This window comes from Podarcis erhardii (genome assembly GCF_964252035.2).
Source record: "Podarcis erhardii genome assembly, chromosome: Z".
Classification (NCBI taxonomy): Eukaryota; Metazoa; Chordata; class Lepidosauria; order Squamata; family Lacertidae; genus Podarcis; species Podarcis erhardii.
Window position 1 is genome coordinate 14916835 of NC_138504.1, and position 26003 is coordinate 14942837.

Below are 26003 nucleotides of genomic sequence, written 5' to 3' on the forward strand. Positions count from 1 at the left end.
TCTGGACATCTCTTTTTTAAATGAGATTTTTACTTGAACTGAATCATAGTGACAAAATTAAAGAGTCAAGCAAGAAAGGAAACTGAAAAATCACATTCTATGAAAGCGCAATGCTAGAAAAATCCCATAAAGCCCATCTTTTATGTTATGAGAAATTCAGACATGTACCCAAAAGTAATGAATCTAGTCCTTATTTTTAATTTGTTGGCAGCAAACATGTACAACAATTTACAACAATTGTTACTAGTGCAATTAACCTCTAGACTTTATCCTAACAAAGTATGGACAATCCAGACACCCCCTACTTCAAGCGGGGCAGGGTAGAAGAGGATATCAGTGAGCTTAATGTGAGCAAATTAAATTGTGAGCCTCCAGTCACATTTAGAGTTTCTACCAGACTTTACCTTAACCAAGGAGAATGTCAAGGTTTTATACCTAGGCTACATTTCTAAGGATACAAAATTAGTTTTGGTAACACAAGCAAATCACCCCAAAGGAATCCCATATATGAAATAATTAAGCAAGGATTTGCAAAATAGCTTTTTTAAATTTTATTTTACAAAATGTATTTGCCACTTGATTGTAAAATAAACCCTCTAAGCTCTTTACAACAATGTAAAATAGAACATTAAAATTACTAAAAAAGCAGTTAGAAAAGGGTATTAATTTTTTTTAAAAAAAGATGGTTAAAATTTATGCTTTCTGAAAATAAATAAAATATATGTAACTTCTACATGTCCAGACAGCATTTTGCCTAAACAAAAATGCTTTAAGCAGGCAACAAAAAGAGAGCTGCGAAGGCACCTGTCTGATGTTAGTAGAAAGAGAGTTCCACAGTCTGGATGCTGCCACACGAAAATATCAATTTCTTTTAAGTGTGGAACATGAACAAAAAGGAAGGAATCTCAGATCTCTGAGCAGGGAAATCCAGCCAGATGGATGGGGTATAAATAATAAAGTTGTTGTTGTTGTTGTTGTTGTTGTTGTTGAATTTATATACCGCCCTATACCCAGAGGTCTCGGGGCAGTTCACAGAATAAAATCAAAATATAAAACCACAAAATACATAATCAAAATAAAAAACAACAACCCAATAACCCCTGTAATTACAGCTTCCAGATCAATGGCAAGAGAAAACTCATACAGAGTACATTGCAGTAATCAACATTGAAGTCACCAATACACTTTGAAATTCCTAATACTCTGGGGGTGGGGATAATTACACAATTTTAACTGATTTGTAAGCCTGGGGATGCTGCATGCCCTGTTCAAAGTTATAATGAGAATGCAGAAGAAGATAGAACTGTGACTTATCCTATGCTGTCCATTCATGGTCCTCTTATCTGTCCCTTAGCTGTCCCTGCTGTTTGGCAGATTTAGAGCCACATAGGCTAGGCAGGGGGTGGCAGGTGAGAGAGAACAAGAAGAATTTCCCGACTCTATAACCCATCACAGGTTTGAGACATGACAATGCTACGCTTAATTTGGAATTTGATTCTTTGTATGTTTGTTAACATGTTTCCTTATTGTTCCCTCCAGAAAGCCTCATATAATTTTGAACATGAGCACAAGGACATAAGAATAGCCTGCTGGATCAGGCCAATAGCCCATCTCATCCAGCATCATGTTCTCACAGTGCCCAGCCAGATGTATGTGGGAAGCCAGGTAGCAGAACGTGACCACAAAGAAGTTTGTCCTGACACGAAATTTTCCTTTGTGAAAACAAAGTGTGTTCTTCTTCATGGAGAGCATGTGTTGTGGTGGGGGCCACCAGGACACTCCAAAGTTGTGGGGCAAGCTAATTGATCATTGGCCACTGATGCTATTGGGCTTCCCTTGTTGTTGGGAAGAAGTTAATGTTGTCATTTGTTGATTGACAGCCAGAAATGCTAAAACTCCTTGCACAAGGCTAGGGCTTCCTCTTTTCGCCCGTGCATCGGATTGCCCATCTCGCCCTCCCTATATTTAGGGTTGTTTGCTTTGACCTTGCTATGCCTGTCATGGGGTCGTCTGCTCTTGGGGCAGGGGCCCGGTAGGAATTTTGTCCATCTGGCTGATTGGCAGGGGCCATTTTGTTTTTGCCTACTGAGTAGCAAATCATCACAACTTGTAAGGTTACGGTTAGGCATTGGTTTATGGTTTGGTTAGTTGAGGGGCATGGGTTGGCTGTGCCTGCCCCTCTAATGCTGCTGCTGCAAGGGATTCTGTTAAAGGAATCGGGGGCTAACTATTGCTTGTCCACCCTGTCAAGGGGGCTCGGGCCACTGCAAGAGCTCCTGGTTGCATTTGGGGAGGGCTGAGGGCAGGTTCCCTGCTCCGTCGCTACCCCCAAGTGTATTCCCCTTTTCTGACTTTCGCAGGCGTGCGGAATGTCAGACTGTCCCCCACTGGGGGGCAGATAGTTGCAACCAATGCCTAAGCAACCACTCACATTTTTGTATTTTAATAAATTTGTGGCCAAAATTATGCCAAAAACCTTAAACAAAAATTTTGTGTGATGTGTGAGTTATTGGGCTGGCCCTGGGGACCTCGACACGCAATGAACTATTACAGAGACAGATTCTCTCAGGGCAAAATGGAACCCTCCAAGCATCCCCTTGGGACTCTCCTCAGCCCCCACACTCTCCTGAACCTCACCCCTCATCAGCCCTGCTTTGCTCACTACTTGAATGTTTTTGCCTGCCTGGAATTTCCCCTTGAAATATTATAAAGTTTCTAGCCTAGTGGAGGATAGAGAGGGAAGTGCAAGAGTGAATGAAGTAACCGACCATCCCCACCACTAATACATGGCCCTGAGAAGGTTGCGCAGAAGGAAATGTGGCCCCTGGGCTGAAACAATAGTACCACCCTTCTGCTTTCCCCATTTTTCTTCTCTGCACAGAACTACTGAAATGTCAACATAAAAAAATAGGAATGTCAGCAATTCCAGAAACATCATTCAGCTGTGCTTCCTTGTTGGATAGTGTTTTTCAGGAGATACAGTGCTGAGTGGGATGGACTATCAGTAGTTCTTAAGATCTACCATCTGCTCAGAGCTAGTTTTAACTGATCTTATGCCAAAAGGGTTCAAAAGGGAAAATGGGGAGTGAGAAACTGTTAGCACTTCAAATGTAGCTGTTGTTGCATATATTTTTTATCGCCAGGTTTTAAGTTGTATTTCAGTGCTTGGTTCGACAAAAAATATGGTTCCTATAGGGCACAAAAAAGCCCAATAACTTTCATGCTTAATAATCTTGTCTGTGAGGAGCCAATCTAATTTGTGGAAATGAATTGCTCCTCAGGGATATGTTATTTCAACCAAAACTGAATATATTACTCATTTAAAAAGTAGCAATAAAGATTATATAAGATGTAATTCATTATTTTTCTAAATGTTCCACGGTTCCATTGGGAGGTGAGACTTAAATAGCTTACAGGAAGCCAACCTTAATTAGGTTGCTTTTCAAATCAAATATAATATAATTTTAACATAAAAATGTCACTCAAGGGAAGTCTTTCCATTTGCACAGAAGATTAATGAAGTTTAAAAAGGAAAAATTGTGTAGTTCCCTGGGTATTATTGTGTAGTGTGTGTACAAGTGTGAGTGTGTGTGCCTGCATGCACATGGATTTATGGATAATTATGCATTATATACACACATAGGTTTCACTAAAGTGTCCTACTGCTGGCAAGGCTTGTGATCTCCTGGCTGTTATAACAGCTGTGCTTGGGAGATGTGTATGACCTTAGAACAGAAAATAAAGGGCTTTTTGTAGGTTTGTGTGTTTTTCTTCCCAAGGCTGGAGTACTTAAACCACTTATTTTTGAGTACTCCCATCAAAATAAAACTTCTGCTCTGAATAAGGCTGAAATGGGAGTGTGTGTGCATGTTTGTTTCCTGAGGACAGAAGTCCTAAAATACGTTTATTACGATACTCATGCTGCTTCTGTGAGGATTTTCTTGGAGAACTGGAGATTTAACAGATGGCTTTCGTACTTGGAGGAGTCTTCATTGACAAGTAATGGAGGATCCATTTGGAAGGCGGGAGAAGGTAGTGGAAGTGGGTGGGTCATGTAGATGACCATTTGCCAAGTAGCAACTTATCATTACTTATGTGCTCACTAATAGTACTCACTTTCCTCACTAATAGTACTCTCTCTTTCAATTTTTTACTGCTTGTTCCTGTTTAGTCTATGACCGCTTACTAATCTGCCGACTGGGTGAGTTCTCAAAACAAAGGCTGTTGCTACTTTATTTTCCTGTTTACTATTCCTGTATAGATATTTAAGGAGACATTGGGGCTGCTTTGCAGGGCGGGGGGATTTTGTTGAACTGCAAGGCACTAGGGCTGGGCTGGATTTTCCCAATGACTCTCCTTAATTTGAAGACATGGTTTTATCTTCATAATTTTGACCTTTGTAAGTGAAAGTAAAATAATAACAACAGGTAGTAGTAGTAAGCAACAAGAGCTATGTTTATATCCTGCCTTTCCTCCAAGCTTGAGGCAGTTTAAATGGTTCTCCCCCTTTATCTTTTCCTCAGAACACTGTGATAGATAGAGATTGGGTCAAAATAACCTTGCATTTTCCTTCCGCATTATTCCTTCAAACTCCACAGATTCTGTGATTCTATGAACCCATGTCTCCGTGATCCTCGTCTAATATTCTAATCATTACACTACACTGTTGAGAATATTATCAGGAAGGAATGTTTCTCTTCCTAGCCAGTCTCTTCCTTTGTTCCCTCCCCCCATTTTTACACTTAAAAACCCCCACTCTACCTGTCACTAGCATCATAGCAGGGGCTCTATGCATGTGATATACTGTGATAGCTAGAACTATGTTGTCCAAGTTTCTTTTCTTTCTTTCTTTTTCTTTTAGAGCTCAATGTCGAGCCTACCAAGTGGCAATGGCGACAGCAAAGAAGACTTTCTTCACCGCCTCTATTGCATCTGCAGAAAACAGCAGCAGGAGACTCTTTCAGGTGGTTTGCCATCTATCGGAAGCACGGTCATCACCGGGGCCTGGTAGGGACCCCAAAATCTCCTGCAATGATTTTGCAAAGTTTGTTGCAGATAAAGTTGCTCAGATTTGGGAAGAGGTAGATTCCACCATGGGAGCAGTGCCAGGGCGGGAGAGTACTAGTGTCATGTCTAGTCAAGTTGCATGGGATCAATTCCAATCTGTTACATCTGAGGATGTGGACAGGCTGCTTGGACGAGTGAAACCAACCACCTGTCTCCTTGATCCTTGCCCATCCTGGCTGATAAAAGCGAGCCGGGAAGGGCTGGGTGATGGACTTTGCAGGGTGGTGAATGCTTCTCTCTGTGAGGGAGCATTCCCAGACCCGCTGAAAGAGTCGGTCATTAAACTGCTTCTTAAAAAAAAACATATTTAGACCCGGCCAATATGGCCAATTATCACCCAGTCTCAAATCTTCCATTCTTGGGCAAGGTGATTGAGAGAGTGGTTACTGAACAACTCCAGGCACGCCTGGAAGAAGCAGACCATTTGGATCCCTTCCAGTCAGGATTTAGGCCTCATCATGGGACTGAAATTGCCTTGGTCGCACTGGTCGATGATCTCCGGCGGGCTAGGGACAAAGGTGAGAGTTGTTTCCTAGTTCTGCTGGATCTCTCAGCAGCTTTTTATACCATCGACCATAACATCCTTCTGGACCTTCTAGAGGGGCTGGGAGCTGAGGGCACTGTTATACAGTGGTTCCGCTCCTTCCTACTGGGCCGTGTTCAGAAAGTGGGGGGGGGATGAGTGTTCAGACCCCTGGGCTCTCACTTGTGGGTGCCTCAGGGTTCTGTCCCCTCCCCCATGCTTTTCAACATCTACATGCATCCACTGGGAGAGACTGTCGGATTGCTGTGATGGGATAATGAGCTGCTTGTGCTTAAAAGGGTTGGTCCCTCAGAGTTTGCTCAGCGTAGCAAAGCTCTGCCTTGAGCGGAGCCCTTTGGCATGGCTCCGTCAGTCACTGTTAGAATCCGACAGTGGGCGTCTGCGGAAACGTTTCCAACATAAAAGCTGTTTAACGGAAACGCGTCTCCTGGATTCTCTGCGTGACAGTTTCCGGCGAGGGGTGGGGGTCCCTAAAGGGGGCCTTGATACCTCCTCACTGTTCTCACTGGAAGTATCACAGAGCCTCCCCTCCGACTCCCTTTCCCTTGGAGCTCCTGCTCCCCCCCTACTGGTTCCCTCTTTTGCTGCAGAGTCTCTCCTATTCTCCTGGAGCCTTTCCACCACCTGTTCTTCCGATGGCAGTTCCCTGACATAAACCATTTACTAAGCCATTCTCAAAGTGAATAGTTGCATTGATGGCTTGTCACACACAATCACTGTGTACCCAAACATTTATTACCTGCTTTATAATATTGTGTTTCAAGTGGAATTAATATGCAGATTTAATAAGCAGAATCCATTGTTTTGATTGGCTTTTAATGACATTTGGCAGGTGTCATTCATTCTTCAGAATAAATAGGCTTCTTTAACCATCCAGTTTTTAAACACTAGATGTAAACAACAGCTTCTAAAGGGGACGAAAAACATTTTGTCCTTGGCTGCCCTTGAGGCTATATGTCTTTGTGTTCCAAGCAAGTTCAACAGCTGGGAAAATTGCCAGATGTGATTTTGAGGAGGCTGGGGTGTTGGTAGACTTGGCAGGGTTGAAAGCCCCACAAAGCTTTAAATTCCTTCGCACAATCAAATATGCAAACTCAAGCGAACTCACATCAAAGCAAATTTACACTAGTGTTATGATATCACCTCTAGTTACCAGGTAGCCTCATGATTAAATTAAAAACTGTTGGTCCTAAACATAAGATCTATGTAAGGCAAATCAAAACATCTGAAACATGCAATTTGCCACTGTTTATCTTGTACACATCAAAATCTGAGACAGGATGGTACAAGATGATCTGGTTGACCTGACCTTTCTTTCGTTTTTTTTCATGATATGATCTCTAATTAACCCAAGCATTCCTCACTGTAGCTTATACTTTTAGCCTGTAATGGCAATCAAGAAGACTATATCTGTAACAAGCAATAGCCTAAAATCTATTGCTCTGTTCTTCTGTTTGGGTGGCTTTTGCTTATTAAGTACTGCTTGTTCTATATTATAAAGAATTATTTATTATAAAGTAATAATATGATAATAAAGTGTTTTTAATTTTTTTTAAAAAATGGTTTTATTTTCCTTTGCCCACATGGTTTGAAAGCAGCTGATCAGCAGTGCCCTCAGACCCTGCTTTCAGTTAAGCTCCATCATTACCTACCCAACACCTGCCTTCATATGATTCCAGTTTACAGCTGGTGTGACTCATAGCAGCATCACAGGCAAAATGGGGAGGCCTTGCAGACCTAATTAGGTCCAAGGGCCAAGGATTCCCAACCATGGCAATAGAGTTATAATGGAGGTATAACAAAAAAGGGTAGAAAATAGGTATACTGTACTCAATAGATTTATAATGGAACTGTGTTCCCCTGCAAGAGATATGATAGCAGAAAATGGGTAAAATGAGCTGGAAGCATATTCTTGAGCTAAAAGGACATTTCAATTGATTTAGCAATTACTACAGTTTTCACTGTCTTTCAATATCTACTACATGCTTATCCCACTTTGAGCATAAAACTAGTAGGCAGCAATTTTGGTCTGATAGTATGTCTTCTACACACACACACACACACACACACACACACACACACACACTTTTCATCAGACTCATTCTTCCCACTGCTATTCTTTTTATGGCAGAAGGCGGACAGTAGACAGATACTAGCCCACTACCCAATTTTTGGCAGGCCACCAAGGTTGCAAAACCCTATCCTAGAACTGGAGTGTGGCGGGGGGGGGGATCTTTTCTGAACTTTCATGGGGTGGATGGGGGCAAAACAGGGTCAGCAAATTAGGGTCATTCAAGGTCAACTGCCCCGCACAAGTCATTAGTTGAATTTGCAGCCATCATATGATAACTCTGCATGTGTGAATTGCAAACCAGGTGGCCCTTTGTGTTCCTTATAGTAAGGCCAGCCATGATGTAGTCAACTAGCCTGGCAAGCAGCTTAGCAGTTAATATTTGCATTGAATACAAAGCATCTACATATATGCTCCCTCAGGCATCCTTTTTATTGTGCATTCATGATAAGAAACACAATGGGAAGGACATTTCCAACTACTCTACCCACTGCCCATGGAAGCATTATAAGAAGCTGCTGTAGGAGAAAGACTGTGAGCAACAACATGGGAGGAGTGTTTCTAGGAACAAGGTGAAACTGTTATTTTCCCTGTTGGGTAGTGCATGTATCCAATATTCTTGCTATAGTTATACAGTCATACCTCGGGTTAAATACGCTTCGAGTTGAGCGCATTCCAGTTGTGCTCCGCGGCAACCCGGAAGTAACGGAGCGCGTTACTTCTGGGTTTCGCTGCTTGCACATGCACAGATGCTCAAAATGGTCTCACATGCATGCTCAGAAGTGGTGAAAAGCGACACACGAGTGTGCAGACGTGCCGTCGCTAGATAAGTTTACCTCTAGATGCAAACGGGGCTCCGGAACAGATTCTGTTCGTATCTAGAGGTACCACTGTAGTACTGAAATGTGATTTATTTGGTATGTTATTATATTTTAGTTATTATATTTTAGTTTTGCTTTGTTTTTGTGAAATGACACTTCAGAAGTGGTTATGGGGCTGGAGGGGGCTGGGGTTGGGGGGCAGAAACAGTTTGGATGCTGACTTATGCTAAGTCAGACCATCTATCTAGCTCAGTATACAAGACTAATTTACACTGGTCAGTGCAAACGTTAAAAGTGTGTTATAAAAATGTGACACCAGAGGGCGCTGTAGAGTAGCAATCCATTGTCAATGTAAAATTGCATTGAGAGTTATACTATTTTTTTAAAAAAATAACATTTTCCAGATCAGTGTAAATCCAACCCAAGTGGCTCCCCAGTGTGTCAGACAGGGAATATTTTCCTTCTGTACTTGGAAGTTGCTGGGGCTTGAATTAGGCACCTTCTGAATACAAAGCATAAACTCTATCACTGATATACAGCCCCTTCCTCTTACTTAAGCCCCCCCCCCACATAGTTCCATTTTAAATTCTGCCTATTCAGCCACAGATATCCTGCTACTGACATTAAAAAAAATAATATAATAATTCAGCGAGTTGTATTAAATGATGTACTGTCCAGTTTGGCACTCTAGTTTTGGAGTGTTACATAAATAATATCACATGATTATAAAGGAAACTCAAATTTGTCCTTATTAGGATGTTCATGTGGGGAAGGAAATAAAATAAGAAGGTGGTACTACCATAAATTTTAAAAGTTGACAGTCTCTGGAGACAAAGTGGTATCAATCCAGTTTGGAAGGGGGATTGAAAAGAATTCTGGTTTTGTATGCATTTTAAATTAATTTACCCACTTTGCATTTCCTAAAATGATACATGAAACCTATCTATCCTTTGAAATTTGCACTTTGTTGAATTTTGCACTGCAGAAAAACACATATCCTAAGGAGAAACATGCATAAAGTGCAAAAGAGCATTATGAGTGAAAAATGCTTGCAAAAATATGTATATAAATAAAAACTGCATACAAAGATGTGTTTATCAGAAGAAATTTACACAAAAATACTGAAAATTTCATGATGATTTTTTTAAAACACACACACGCATCATCAAATATTTCCAAAAACCTGGAGAACTGAACTTAAGACTGGGAAAAAGAGTTAGGCCGAATTGCAGCTATTAAGATGAATGTATTGCCAAAGATGCTATTTTTGTTCCAAACGTTGCAAGTTGTGGACAAAACGGAGTGCTTCCGGAAGTGGCAGAGAGATATTTCCAAATTTGTCTGGCAGGGCAAAAAGCCCAGAATTAAGTTTAAGATATTAACCGATGCAAAAGAAAGAGGGGGCTTTGCCCTGCCAGACTTAAGGTTGTACTATGAAGCCGCAGCCTTCTGCTGGCTAAAAGACTGGCTACTTCTCGAAGACACTGACGTGCTGGATTTGGAAGGTTTTAACAATGCTTTTGGTTGGCATGCATACTTATGGTATGACAAAGTTAAGATCAATAAGGCCTTTAAGAACCATATTGTCAGGAAAGCAGTATTTAATGTCTGGACAAAATACAAAGACTTATTGGAAAATAAAACTCCAAGGTGGCTTTCACCTCTGGAAGCTAAGGCCCGAAAAAGACCCAATATGGAAGCCGACTGGCCAAAATATTGGGAAATATTAGAAAAAGATGGAAATAATTGGAAATTGCAGAGTTTGGAGAAAATGAAGGATAAAGTGCGAGACTGGTTACATTACGCTCAGATTAAAGAAGTGTTTAAAAATGACAAAAAGTTAGGGTTCCAGGTGGAGAAATCGAAGTTGGAAACAGAGCTGATAGAACCTAAGGCTAAGGTACTTTCAAGAATGTATAACTTGCTGTTGAAATGGAATACACAAGACGAAATGGTTAAATCGGCTATGATAAAATGGGCACAGGATATTGGGCATAACATTATGTTTGAGGACTGGGAAAGGTTGTGGACCACTGGGCTGAACTTTACTGCATGTAATGCTTTAAAGGAAAATGTAATGAAAATGATATACAGATGGTACATGACCCCAGTTAAACTTGCCAAAATATACCATTTGTCTGATAATAAATGTTGGAAATGTAAAGAAAATGAAGGAACATTCTTTCACCTCTGGTGGACCTGCCCTAAAGTGAAGGTCTTCTGGGAAATGATATATAATGAGCTGAAAAAGGTATTTAAGTATACCTTCACTAAGAAACCAGAGGCCTTCCTTCTGGGTGTTGTCGGCCAGAAGGTGTTAAAGAAGGACCAAACATTCTTTATGTACGCAACAACGGCAGCAAGGATACTCATCGCTAAGAACTGGAAAACTCAAGATCTACCCACACTGGAAGAATGGCAGATGCAGCTGATGGACTATATGCAACTGGCGGAGATGACTGGCAGAATTCGAGACCTGGGAGAAGAAAGGATTGAAGAAGATTGGAAGAAATTTAAGATTTATCTACAAAAATATTGTGACTTAGAGGAATGTTAATAAGGATGCTTGGTTATAAATAATTGGCCATCACTAAATTGGATCGGAAATTGACGATAAATGAGATTAAGAGAAACAAAAATTTGTTGGAGAATTGTTACACTATATTGAATTGAGTGGTTATAAATTTGCAAATAAGATGATAATTTGCTTGAAAAAAATTATTAACGATGTAAGTGGGAGCGGGAGACGTGAGGAAGTCCAAAGAAGTTATGAAATTTTGTTAAAACAAAGCAATGCTGTTTATTATCTTTGTATTTCTTTTATAAAAAAACCCTAATAAATATTTTATTAAAAAAAAAAAAAAAGACTGGGAAAAAGAGAAACTTAGAGGACCAAGATTGACAGATCCATGCATCTCTCCTTGGAATAGATTTACATCCCTCCTACTTTCCCCTTGAACTCACTAGAGGGAAAAGTCTCCTTCTCAAATTTCAGTTCCTCCATCTATAAATTGGCACCATTTACAATGTACATCACACAATGACTTATAAGGAAGGATTGAAATTTCCTTGCGTGCTACTATAGAAACAATATAGATGCAGAAATCCTTTGGAAAACATTCCAAAATACAAATTTGCAAACCCCTAGCCCTCTGCTCTCCATATCATGCACCAGATTCTGTACTTTAGAGTTTGTGTTGTTATTATTGTTGGTTTGTACGATGGAAGACAAATAAAAATTCAGAAAGCCACTAGCATCAAAAATTGAAGAGAAAAGGAAACATTCGGTTACATATTTGCTCTTGGAACAAATGGTCAAAGACAAAGAATGGGTTTCAATTTGTTTGGAATGCAGAAGTCAAATGTTTATTTGAGCCAGTGTGGTGTAGTGGTTAAGAGTGGTAGTCTCGTAAACTGGGGAACTGGGTTCGAGTCTCCGCTCCTCCACATGCAGCTGCTGGATGACCTTGGGCCAGTCACACTTCTTTGAAGTCTCTCAGCCCCACTCACCTCACAGAGTGTTTATTGTGGGGGAGGAAGGGAAAGGAGAATGTTAGCCGCTTTGAGACTCCTTAAAGGGAGTGAAAGGCGGGATATCAAATCCAAACTCTTCTTCTTCTTCTTATGTAGGAACACAAAGACCCCAGTGCACAATCATCCTAATATTATTGACTATATATATTTTATTGTTTGCTTATTTATGGGTTGTATCTAACTAAGGGGGGACGTGGGTGGCGCTGTGGGTAAAACCTCAGTGCCTAGGGCTTGCTGATCGCATGGTCGGCGGTTCGAAACCTCGCGGCGGGGTGAGCTCCCATCTTTCGGTCCCTGCTCCTGCCCACCTAGCAGTTTGAAAGCACCCTTAAGTGCAAGTAGATAAATAGGGACCGCTTTATAGCGGGAAGGTAAACGGCGTTTCCGTGTGCTGTGCTGGTGCTGGCTCACCAGAGGAGCTTCATCACGCTGGCCACATGACCCGGAAGTGTCTCCGGACAGCGCTGGCCCCCGGCCTCTTAAATGAGATGGGCACACAACCCTAGAGTCGGACACGACTGGCCCTGACGGGCAGGGGTACCTTTACCTTTACCTTTTATCCAACTAAGACCCATTGAAATTAATAGACCCACATTAAGCCATATTCATTAATTTAAATGGCTATACTCTCTGTAGGACTAGTATACGTGCAACCCAGTGTATTTATATCCTGTCTTTCCTCTAATTAGCTCAAGGTGGCATCCTTGGCTCTCCCCTGTCTCTATGTTATCCTCACAGCAGCCCTATGAACTACAGTTGGTTGAGAGTTGGTGACAGGCCCAAGATCACCCATGAAGCTTCATGATAAATGGGGAATTGAACTCTGCTATCTCAGGTTTGAAAGCAGAGACATCACCTTGCCAACAAAGGTCCGTATAGTTAAAGCCATGGTTTTCCCAGTAGTGATGTATGGAAGTGAGAGCTGGACCATAAAGAAGGCTGATCACCGAAGAATTGATGCTTTTGAATTCTGGTGCTGGAGGAGACTCTTGAGAGTCCCATGGACTGCAAGAAGATCAAACCTATCCATTCTGAAGGAAATCAGCCCTGAGTGCTCACTGGAAGGACAGATCGTGAAGCTGAGGCTCCAATACTTTGGACACCTCATGAGAAGAGAAGACTCCCTGGAAAAGACCCTGATGTTGGGAAACATTGAGAGCACAAGGAGAAGGGGAGGACAGAGGACGAGATAGTTGGATGGTGTTCTTGAAGCTACAAACATGAGTCTGACCAAACTGCGGGAGGCAGTGGAAGACAGGAGTGCCTGGCGTGCTCTGGTCCATGAGGTCACAAAGAGTCGGACATGACTAAACGACTAAACAACAACAAAAATCTCAGGTTCGAGTCTAACACTATAACTACTACCCTCTCATCTACCCTCACCCTCCCTTCACTTTTAGAGCTAACCGATGTTCCAAAATTACATCTGTAGCAAGTTTTGCTAACTATGGTTAGCTTTTCAGAAGAGATTCAAGCTCTCTCTCAGCTCTAACTGGAGATGCTGAAACTTTCCGCATACAAAGCAGGTGTTCTGCTTCTGAGCTCCCACAAGAAACTTGCCTTTAAAAAAATAAAACAAAATCCTCTTAAAGGCAAACTGTCTATCTATTCATAATTCTATGTTCAGCCCCCCTCTTTCAAGTTGCACAACCTGTATGAAAAGTCTTCAGCACTTGAATGCTGCAAAAAGAAAATGAGTAAGGCAGAAGATTTAAATATTCCCCAATTCCCTCTTCCTTTTCCTTCCCTGCCAGCTTTAATTTCTAACACAGCTTTGTGTGCGAAGCTCCAGTAGGCCTCCACTCTGGCTAATGTTTGCCAACTTTTTAAGTAGTTCTAGGGAGAATACAGCAAAGTGGGGGGGGGGCAGTGAGAGCTGGATCATTGATGGAGAAAGAGATTGCCAAATTACACAAGTAGTTTCTCTCTGACCGTATCCACATTCTATGTATGAAAAACAATGATACTACTTTAAACCGTCATAGCTTCCTTCCCCCAAAGAATCCGAGGAACTGTAGTTCAGGGTGTTGAGAGTTGTTAGAAGACCCATATTGTCCTTACAGAGTGGTTTAGCTGTCAATCCCTCTTCCCAGGGAACAGTTATCTATATCTTATGTTCATACCCGTTTCCATCTGTCAGCTTTTATAATGATGTATTTGGTATCCAGATAAGTGTGCAGTGCACTCTATACACAACAAATAAATACAGCAAGGAGAAAGGCAGAAGGCTGTAGGCTTGCTTTATGATCAAACGCCATTTCCATGAGCAATATGCACTCCTGCAGAGTGAAACAGCTGCTACTTTATAATTATTTATTATTATTATTTATTTAACCATTTCTGCCAATGATACCCTCCCAAAAGGAAAGCATAAAGCTGTGAAAGGAATGTTTGGGTTCAAAATACCATTGAAGGGCTTACCTGAACTATCCTACAACCTCAAATGGTATTTAAGAGCACCCCTTTTTCTCAAGTTGATTACAACACAGGTCCTTAACTGATGGGCCATTCATAGTAAGGTTCTCAGGGGATCTGATTGGCCAACAGGATAAGAAACTGCATGTTGGCCCACAAAGGACTTTGTTGCATTCTGGTGGCATTACTGCTACAATTTCACTTTCCTCCATTAACATTTAATTAAATGCAGAACTGAATTCCATAAGGTTCTACTGCCAAAAATGACTTTTATTCTGACTCGCCAACATCCTCTTCCACACAACTAGATCATCCCTCTAGATCCAACCTGGCTGTCAGTTGATTTCAGTCCAATAGTGTGATGAAGCACTGTCTGAGTTCAGTCACTCTTCAGCCACCTGCCTGTGTTCTTATCTGTAAGCAGACGGGGTGGTGGTGGTTTGACACTTCTTCTTCTTCTACTACTACTACTACTACTACTACTACTACTACTACTACTAATTTTATTATTTTTACCCTTCCCATATGACTAGGTTTCCCCAGCCACTCTGGGAAGCTTCCAACGTATATAAAATCATATTACATATTAAAAGTGTATACAGGACTGCCTTCAGATGTCTTCTATACTCATCTCCTTGATGTCTGATGGGAGGGCGTTCCATTACTTGTCAGCTTCCTACTCCTTTTCTCTGTGTTGCCTTTGTAGAATTCAGTATAATTTGTTTGTCATTGGCTCTGCCTTCACCTACTGAAGGTCTTCCTAACCTACTGCTTTCCACCCCACTGGACCCAATTTATGAGCCCCTCCTGGTCTGGAGATAAGATCACTTCAGTGGAAGGAAGGAATTATCAAACCCAGGGAATTCAGGCAATGTACCCCTCCCCCTGGTTTTCTTTTTACATTTCATTGAATTTTGACCTGCTGAAAGTTCAGATAAATACCCAGCGAAGTGAATTTGAAAGGTTTCAGTTGATAGATTAGTACCATCACAGAGAAAAGTTCATCTTAAGAAATATTTGTGTGTAACTCTGAGCTCAGGCAAACTTTTTTCCTTGGCTTTTACAGTCCTTAGAAGTACTCATTTGAATGTACAATTCCCAGCCTGGCATACACAATTCATGGATTTGAAGGCCAGCAGGGACCTTACAATTGCCTAGTCTGATCTCTGTATATCAAAGGCCAAGAAATTTTTATCTAGTAAGTCCTGCATCAAATGCATAACTTGGAGCTTAACAGCAGAATATATCTTTCAGAAAGACATCTTACCCCAATTCTAAAACTTCATGTGACAGAAAGTCTACCATGGTTTCCAGTAATCACCATTAATGTTGCCAAAGTTGTGATTCATTGGTTGAGAAGAAGAGTCGTGGCAACTCATAATGTCACCTTCAATACAAAGCAAGCAATGCAGCCCTGTGATTCTTCTCTAACGTGGATTTTCATCTGAGCCAGAGTGGAACTTCTCTCTTCCACCATCATCCAAGCCCCCATCTGAGTTCTGTTGTAGCTTCACTCCTCTCCTGCCCCTCCACTTTCTGTCACTAGCAACCAGGGATGGGGGAGGAATTTGATTCAGTTCACATATAAAAGCAAACCTTCATTGTTTTCACTTTTCAAAAGGAGTTTCAAATGGAAAGCCAGCCACCCTTTAAAACTGCCACTTCTCTGAATTTCGAAATATGGTTCTCCAGTCAAGTAATGTATACAAAAATGCGTGTGCTAAGTTAAATTGTGCACATAAATTGCATTGGCATTGTAAAAATTGCAGTGAAAATTCCATTAAAATGTTTTATATAGTAGGCAAAACTGCATATCACAAATTCCAGTACAAATATATACTTCCATTTAAAATAGTTAGATCACCCTAAGAGGTCTCAAATGTCAGTTTTTAAATGTGACCTAAATGCAAGCAATGGAAATATCAAACCCACAATGCAATACTTTTTCTCTCTTTCTTTCCACCAGAGTTGGAATGATTCTTAGCCCCTATAGTTGGTGCCATGAAAATTTGCACAGTACACTACTACAGTTAACCAAACATAGCATCCAAGGGAATGAAAGATACTTGGCCTCTGGAGGGAATATGAAAATAAATGAAGAATTGCACATAAATAATAATAATAACAATAAAACCCTGACAACCTAGAGCATAGATCAGATTGTGTAACTTAACTTGCTCTGGGTGACAGAGCAAATATTAAAAACCAGCTGTGCTTGAGTGAGTTTTGTCCATCACAATAGCAGAAGCATGCTGCTCTGTCTGCCTCACTCACCGGCTGTCAGCACCCTCTGAAATCTGCAGCATTTCAGGTGCTGACTCTGGTTTCCTTGACATAAGCCAATGATTTGTGTCCCATTCAATTTAGTTCATGTGAAAATACTCATAGCTCCTTGCCATATGTCAGGGGATGATAATTGCATTGATCCACCTCACCAACAAGCTAGGGAAGGCCGGCTTTTCTGATAACAGAGGAACTGGGGGCTGCCACTTTTTAGATTTAGTGCATTGGGTCAACTGACTGATTTGATTCCAATCAGACTTGACAAAGCTATGCATAAACTAAGGGGCTGTTAAATATGCCAATAAGTGAATTGCTTTTAGCGTAATGTTGCCAGTAGAGATATTGATGGGATATCTCCACAAACCCACAGAAAGGAGGATCAGCCATTATTTCTCTTCTTTATTGGGATGGATGAAAAGGTTTAGATAAAATAATAAAAAAGAGGAAAAATAGTGGGCTTAAAATAACTCTGTATACTTCTATCATATAACACCACGCTCCATCATAATTATCACAGATGTTGATATATACCCTTGAGAATACGAGTCTTAGAAAAACTATAATGTTGTTAATATTTCCCTTAGGGGAGGAACTTCCAAAATCACCTCAAAATTTTGCTTTAGACGAAGTTGGTGGGAATTCTAATATTAGATCTTCCAGTAGTATCCAATGCCCCAACTGCTAGAAAGCCCCATAGACTGTACTGGATTGTATCTGATTGTGGTAGTTTCAGCAGAAAACCAATGGTAATCTGCCACAGCTATGCATATCCTGTACATTTTATGTGGATTTTTTAGATGGACTACAGCTCCCCCACCTCCCAAATTTGAGCATTTCTGAGCAGGAAGTGGCTCTGTAGAAACAGCCATTTCCTGTGTTCCAGGGTTGATAACAGTTAACAGGTCTCTTCAGGTAAAGCTGGGAGATACTCCTGTCTGAAACCCTAGAGAGCTACTGTATTTCATTTTTTATAATTCTGAGATAGATGAACTGACAGTCTGACACAGTGTAAGACAACTCCCTGCATCCCTAATTGTTTTGTTTTGCTTTTGCTATAAAAGTGACTTGTATGAACACATGCATTATATAGAAACAGTCCTTAAAAATGGTGGAGGGGGAGAGAAGCAGAGAGGCATTGTCTGTGATAAACTGCTCTACTCTGAGCGATTTAGCTCCGTTCTGTAAAACACTAATCAAAAAGGAATAATAAAAAACACTAAATCACTCCAAGAGTTAACAATGCCCCATAAAACCAGTGATTGCACAAGAGGAGATGGCGTTGTAGACACTCTTCAGAAACCCAATAAAATTCTTCTCAAAACTTGTTGCAAGGCAAATTCTCAGGTTAACCCTACTGGAGGAATCAGCTTCATACCCAAAGTTTAAAAAAAGAAAGAAAATTCCCTTGCAAACTTGTTGACACATATGTGCCCACCAGGCAATGTCTGAATAAGCCATCACACATATAACACCACAGTTAGGCAACACATGTGATGGGGTAGGAAACTAGGAAACCATCCCTATTCACTTCCCACTTCACTGCCCATCAGTCTCCCTGCCTGAGCTGACAGAGCTGGTCTTGGAGGCATTGTTGAGGACTCTGAGATGGCTGGTTCTGGGAGACTTCAACATCCATGATGAAGCAGCTGGCTCTGGGGCGGCTCAGGACTTCATGGCCACCATGACAACCATGGAGCTGTCCCAACATGTCACTGGCCCAATACACATGGCAGACCACACTCTGGACCTTGTTTTCTCAACTGGGCAGGAAGAGGGTGATTTGAAGGTGGGGAATATTGACATCAGTCCTTTGTCATTGTCAGATCACTTCCTGCTGAGATTTAGGATGTCAGCACCTTTTCCTCTCCGCAGAGGTGGGGGACCTATTAGCAAGGTCTGCCCTCGAAAGCTGATGAATCCAGTGGGATTCCAAATGGCTCTGGGGTCCCCCCCCCCCAGCTGATATGATTGGTGCTCCTGTCAAAGCCCTGGCTGAACTCTGGAACACCCGAATGGCTCAGGCTATTGACACGATCACCCCTGAGTGCCCTTCCCCAATTTGTGGAGCCTGATTGGCCCCCTGGTATACTCCATAGCTTAGGGTGAAGAAACAAGGTGGGAGGAAAGATCAGAATGAATACAACTGAGCACTGGTAAGGGCTCATCACTGAGCCTACCCAGTGGCAGTGAAGGCACCAAAGAAGGCACACTTTGCTGCCTCCATTGCATCCTCATTATGCTGTCCGGCAGAGCTTTTCTGGGTTGTATGGGGCCTTTTACAGGCTGGCCCAAAGGAGGTGATAGAACCAATGATAACTTGCTATGACCTGTTTGCAAAGCATTTTGAGGATAAAATTGCTTGCATCCACCAAGACCTTGACTCTGCTGTTATAGCAGATGAATCTCACGGGGTGTCCAGAGCACAGTCTAGTCCTGTTGTGTTGAATGATTTTAAGTTGGTAAGGCTCAAGGATGTGAACAAGGTGCTCGGTTCAGTCAGGGCGACCACTTGTGCTCTAGACCCTTGCCCATCTTGGTTGATAAAAACCAGCAGGGAGGGAACAGCTGGCTGGACCAGGGAGGTGATCAATACCTCTTTACAAGAAGGGGTGGTCCCTGCCTGTTTGAAGGAGGCAGTGGTAAAACCACCCCTTAAGAAACCTTCCCTGGATTCAGAAAACGTAACAAACTACCAGCCAGTTGCTAATCTCTCTTTCCTGGGCAAGGTTCTGGAGCGAGTGGTTGCAAACCAGATCCAGGCGCTTTTGGAAGAAACTGATTTTCTGGATCCATTTCAATCAGGGTTTAGGCCTGCTTTTGGCCTAACTGTAGTTAGTTAAAGGTCCTGGGAATTGTAGCTCTGTGAGGGTTAACTGATTTTTTTTTTTTTAGATCCTTTGAAGGTAATGATCTTTAAGTGTGCTTTAAATGTGTGCACAACCACAAATTGATGTAAGAAAGAAAATATTCATAATGAGGATGTGAACAAAAACAGCTTTGAAGCCAGAGAAACCCTCTGTTTAAATCTACACAACCTCTACCAATATTGTACAATCTACACATTTTGTTCCACAGCTAGCATTTTACTCTCTGACATATAGAAGGTTTGACATCATGCAGAGCTACCATTTTGCTGTGGGAGAGGCCAGAGGTGTTCTACACAGGAAGCAGTTCATTCCTGAGGTGTCAATTGCTCTGTCAATCTCTTACTCATGCTTAAAGCTCTTATTGTCCACAATACCAAGTAATCAAGTAAAGAGAAATCGAAAAGTGCAGCCACGTTTGAATTTTTACTAGTAGTTAATGCTTCTCAATTGTGCTTGGCTGGAAACATTCAATAATCTCATCTCTGAACAGATCACAGAGCCCGGGGTAGACATTTTCAAGGATAAGAGCTTTTCAACGAAACAATGTTTTCACCACCTTTGTACTTGTGGGTCTGTACCCCCTAGCTCAGCTCTGTATAATGATATGGATGCTACTTCTACTACAAAACCTTCAGAAGCATAACCTATTGCTTTCCTGCAAGTTGTGTTAAGAAAGAATAAAATAAAAAGGCAGCATTTTTCCAAAAGCCTGCTTTATTGCATTTGAGGGTAGCTCACAATGTTGAAGTCTAAGTCTAAGCCAAACTGCTCCCCCAGATTCATCACTTCCCCTGTATGTGTCAAACCGGGATAGGTCATTTCAGTGATTGCATAGCTTTGGGCCTGCCAACTCTCCCTATTTGGCCCATGAATCCATGAATTTGGCCCATGAATCCATCTATGCTCACCTGCCCTACAACTTATGGTGAGTTCGATGTCAGATGTGGGATGCACAAAGATGTGGCAAGGCTAAAAGAGAGGTTGGAGGCACCACCAGTCAGCTGACTGGCAGCCCAGCAAAGCTTCCTGCAGTGTTTCGTAAGCCCCCAATTATGACACTGGGTGTCCAGAAGCCCACCTTCTGGATCCAGTTACCCATCCCTGTTTTAGGGAGAGATAACTTATCATGGTGGTGGCAGCCACTTCTTTCTTCTTTTACCATTAATATATGCTACCTGTTGGGGTGGTACCCACAACCCTCCACCACTTTCTTACTATTTTAACAATATAATAATAATAATTTATTATTTCTACCCCACCCATCTGGGGCATAAAATACAATAATCTATTAAACATTAAAAGCTTCCCTAAACAGGGCTGCCTTCAGATGTCTTCTAAAAGTCAGGTAGTTGTTTTTCTCTTTGACATCTGGTGGGAGGGCGTTCCACAGGGCGGGTGCCACTACCGAGAAGGCCCTCTGCCTGGTTCCCTGTAACTTGGCCTCTCGCAGTGAGGGAACTGCCGGAAGGCCCTCGGCGCTGGACCTCAGTGTCCAGGCAGAATGATGGGGGTGGAGATGCTCCTTCAGGTATACTGGACTGAGGCCATTTAGGCATTTTAAAACCACCTCAACTCACAACCACAGTTCCCTTCTAGATTTCCCTTGGAATTATGCCACTTTCACACCACTAGCTCCAGGGGACCCTGAGTGTAAAATTAACAGACAGAGCTGTGCTCTAGAGTTCCACTTTGCACCACCTTCAGAGGCTGCAGATTTGAATGCAGAAGTACTTTTGCCCTGCGTTTTAAAGCAAACGAACCCAATTCACCGCTCCTGGACTTATCTGCAGATCAGAAGGCTGCTTTCAGTCAGATCAAGCACTTTTATGCATTTTGGAGAAAACAAATGTGCACAGAAATTAACCTTTTAAGGGGAAACACACTGAAAGACATACAAAATGCCTATTTTAGGGGGAATGGGCACCAATAATGGAGGGAAAATGTGTACAATTTAAAATGAATTTTTCAATCCTTCTGTATGCAAAAAAAAGAAAGAAAAGAAAAGAAAATAGAAGGACTCTATGATTGCCCACTTTTGAAAGAAACACATAATGGGGGAAAACAGCTGTTGTTATAGCAAGTCGGTTGTTTTGCTTTTTGTTTTTGTTATTTTTATAATAATTCAAGAACCAGTGACTTCTATGGTAAATCACTGGATCATCTCTACCCTGAAACTAGATGAGCAACTTTGGTTCCCAGCCACCCCGAAATCATGTCATAGGGCAAAATCCTGGTTCCCAAATAGGGATGTGAGAAAGCTTCATTTACCTGCCCCACCCTTTATTCATCACATGCAGCACTGCTTCCACTTTAATGTAGTTTGCCTTCTACTAAAGACTCAAATTGTCTCAAATTTTACCCAATTTTCCTAACTATGTAAATTATGTTGTCATTATGCTCTTCCACCCAATTTGTTGTCATTACGTTATTTCACCCAATTCATTTCAATGCAAAGGAAATACAATTCAAGCAGGGTGGGGGGTTAGTCAATTACATATTGTTTGTGGACTAAAACTAACAACAGTGAATCCCAAACATATTTGCTGGATTGACTTCTGTTCCAGACATGGCAAGAATAAACAATTTCTGGCAACTTCTGCTCCCCTTTTCATTGAAATTCTCTCACATACCTACCTACCCACAAATTGGGGCAAAACAGTGCCTTGATTCCAGTTCAAATTTCGTAGGAAATGAATGCCCAAATATAAAGTGTCTATGGATGCGTAAACTGGTTTACACTCCGCTTTGCAAATGTATTCTTGAAGTCAGACATCTTGTACTTTATGATACCAGTAAATGGTACTATAAAGTTATCCAGTTACACTACTCTGTGTGTGTGCATGTTCGTAATCTTGCAGCCCTTAGAACATTCGTTTCCAGAAGATTTAGAGACTTTGATTTTATTAAGTCTCTCCTCTGATTTAAAAGACATAAACCTGGATAGGACCATTTAAGACATGTCTGATTAAAAAAAAAAATCACAGAGATCAATGCACACCAATTTTACTCTAGGTGAAGATTAAAAACAATTTTCTACTGGCTGATATCAGGTTATAAAATACTTTCAAAAGTTTTAAACTACATACTTATTTTAAAAAAGCATTGTGGATTTCAGTCACATGTTCTTTATTTGGAGGGATATACTGTGCAGACTGAAATCTACACCAGGATAAGAGAAACAACAAATCTAAGGGCTATTATGTGCTTACATGTACTGAGTGTATTGTTTGTGTGTGTGGTTTGCAGGTATGTCAGAGCAACTGATTTTCTAGATTGATTTCAGTCAGGGTTTTAAACCCAGTTTTGCCAAATAAATTGCTTTGGTTGCCTGTATCATGACCTCTGTTGCAGGAGAGACTGAGGAAATCTGTCCCTGTAAGTTCTCGGCCTCTCAGCCACTTTAATACCATTGATGATTGTATCCTTCTGGAATGGCTAACTGAGTTAGGGATGGGTGGCACTGCTTTGCGGTGGTTCCACTCCTACTTGGATAGACATTTCTAGAGGGTGTTGTTTGGGGAGTGTTTTTCAGCCCCGTGAAGCCTTCAATGTGGGGTTCCTTGGGATTTGATTCTATCCCCTGTGCTGTTTAACACCTACATGAAACCTCTGAGTGGGGTTATCCAGAGGTTTGGAGTGCATTGTCAGCAATATGCTAATGACACTCAGCTCTTCTCCTTTACATCTGCAGGTGTGGCAGTGGATATGCAGGACTGTTGTCTTGCCTCTGTAATGGACTGAACAAGAGCCAACAAACTGAAGCTCAGTCCAGGTAAAAGTGAGGCACTGTTAGTCAGTAGATTCCTAGACCAGGCAGCTGGGTAGTTGCTTGCTCTTGATGGGGTTACACTCTCTCTGAAAGAGTGGGTACACAGCTTGGGAGTACTTTTGAAAACTTTGCTGTTGCTTGGGGCTCAGGTGGCTTCAGTGGTCCAGAGTGTTTTCCATCAGTGTTGGCATGTGGTTCAGCTGCAGTCCTATATGGACGGGGATAGCATAACTTGTCATCTGTATGCTCAGGTTCCCTGTAGGTTAGATTACTGCAACACATTATACATAGGGCTGCCTCTGAAGACGGTTTGGAAACTTTAGCTAGTGATGAATTCGGTGGCCAAGTCGCTCAGTACATTTACTCTCGCTACATTCATACCTTGGGTTACGAATGCTGCAGGTTGTGTGCTTTTGGGTTGCGGATTGCGCCGAACCCAGAAGTACCAGAACAGGTTACTTCTGGGTTTCGGCGCTCGTGCATGTGCAGAAGCGCTGAATCGCATCACAAGCGTGCGCAGACGTGGTGCTTCAGGCTGCATACGCTGTGGGTTGTGAACTTGCCTCCTGCACGGATCATGTTGGCAACCAGAGGTATGACTGTACTTCAGACTTGTTGAAACAAAAGCTTTCTGTTAAAAAAATTATAGCTTAAAAATTGGGGAGGTCAAGATGAAATAGAAGTAATTTCAGGAATGGAACAGGCAAAATTATTTCCTAAGTTTGAGTTTTATAGTGTCAAATAAACAAATCAAACTACCTGGGTCATATAAAAACTAATAGAAAAATAAACCAGTTAGACAGAAGTTTTGGAAAAGAAAATAATCTCCATCTGAAGCTGGGAAGACAGAATATTAAGCATCAAGTGAACTACTGTTCAGAGAGAGGGTAATATCTTGGGATGGAAGCAGCAGGGTTGGGAAAACAACAGTCACAGTTTGTCAGTCAACTAATCTCTGAAGACAACAAGGCCCAAATCAGGGCCAAGTATGCTCAAAGTAAACAGTCAAATTTGCTTGGAATATGTTCCTCAGATCTTACTACCAGTTAATTTTTGATCCACCTGAATACACCACATAGTTTATGCTTTTGGTTTCCATAAAGGATATATGTTAGGGGTGTACATCTGGTGGTCTGTGTATACCCTGGATGAGGCAAATCAAGGCGATCTGGCTTATGATCCAGAATGGCAAGAGCAGGGAGGGGGACTATCCTTTCAAGTTATATAATATAGCTGAAATTGTCTAGCACATTAAACTCTGGACTTGTTTGTCTGAACTGTGGAAGGTTGCTTACCCAGGGACAGTTCCGTCATGTGTCCAGTTTTCAAACTCATTGTCCACACAAAAAAGGGGTGGGGAAGGGGACATGGTTTCTATTTTGCCCTCCAAAAATGTAAAAGTTTGTCATTGCAGGAGGATAGCTGAACCTACCCTTATGAAATTTAGCAGGCTTCATATCCTAGGAAGGGGTATTCATGCCTTCAATTTCCATGTAATGCTGGCAGGATTTTAGTGTGAATTTTGCCTATTATACTTTTTTTGCAAAGCAATTTTCCTCAGTGTCAGGGTTTTAGGGAGAGAGGAGACAGAGAGCGAGGGCGAGGAGGAAGAGGACGACAACGAGCCGAGGTTGTCCCAAAGTCCGTCTAGCGAATCAGAGGATTCCCAGAAGGGAGCCCCCCTGGTCAGGCCAAGGGGCAATAGAGAGGGAAGCAGTCAGAAAGAGGGGAACGAAGAGGGAATCCCCAGTGGGAGTGGCAAAGCGGGACCAGCTCCCCCGTCGGAAAGGAGTGGAGGGGGGGGGAGTTGCCAGTGTGTCAGAAAGAGCAGGACAGGAAGGAGGAAGGGGGAGGAGTTCGGAGCAAGACGTCCTGCCTGAAAGGGAGGAGCAGCGTAACTGTAGAAAGGAAGGTCAGAGGCAACGTACGCGCGCCAAGTTCAAATATAGAGGCGCGCGGAAATGAGGAGAGCTCTGAGGAGGAGCCTGGTGCCAAAGCACGAAGGAGGGGGGAGCAGGCGGGAGAAGACTCAGCCTCTGGGGAGTCCCGGAAAGAGGGAAGACAGGGGGGCAGGAAGACCCTGCGGAAAAGGAAAGAGAGGAAAAGGTGGAGCAGTACAAGCCTCTTAAATTGGTGCAGGGGAGGGACGGACTCAGAGGGGACTTCTAACATCTAAGGGTAACAGATGCGGAGCCACGGAGTTGGGATGTAATGGCTACAATGATCTTCAATAAATCCTTTTGTACATAACTTGGACTGGACTTTGGTCTCTTGTGAGCTGGGACCTCGGGTGGCTCTGACACTCAGTGAAATGCATTTTTGCATGTGTATGCTTATGTGTACCTTTTATCCAAGAATATGTATTTCATGGCAGGAATGGAAGCGTAAAGGTTTTTTTAAAAAAATTAAAAATCGAACATTTGACTTCTTTTTAGAAAGAGTGTTATACTTTACCACAGAACATATTCACCATGTTCAGATTTTCAGTGGCTTTTGTCTCCTGTTTTATTATTAACCAACTACTTTTTGATCAGTGAGCCTTTGATATTTTCAGCTGACATAAAGGAATGATTTGATCAGCGGTGTATGAATTAAAGGACTAAAAAGGGGCTATTTCACATTGGCAATATAT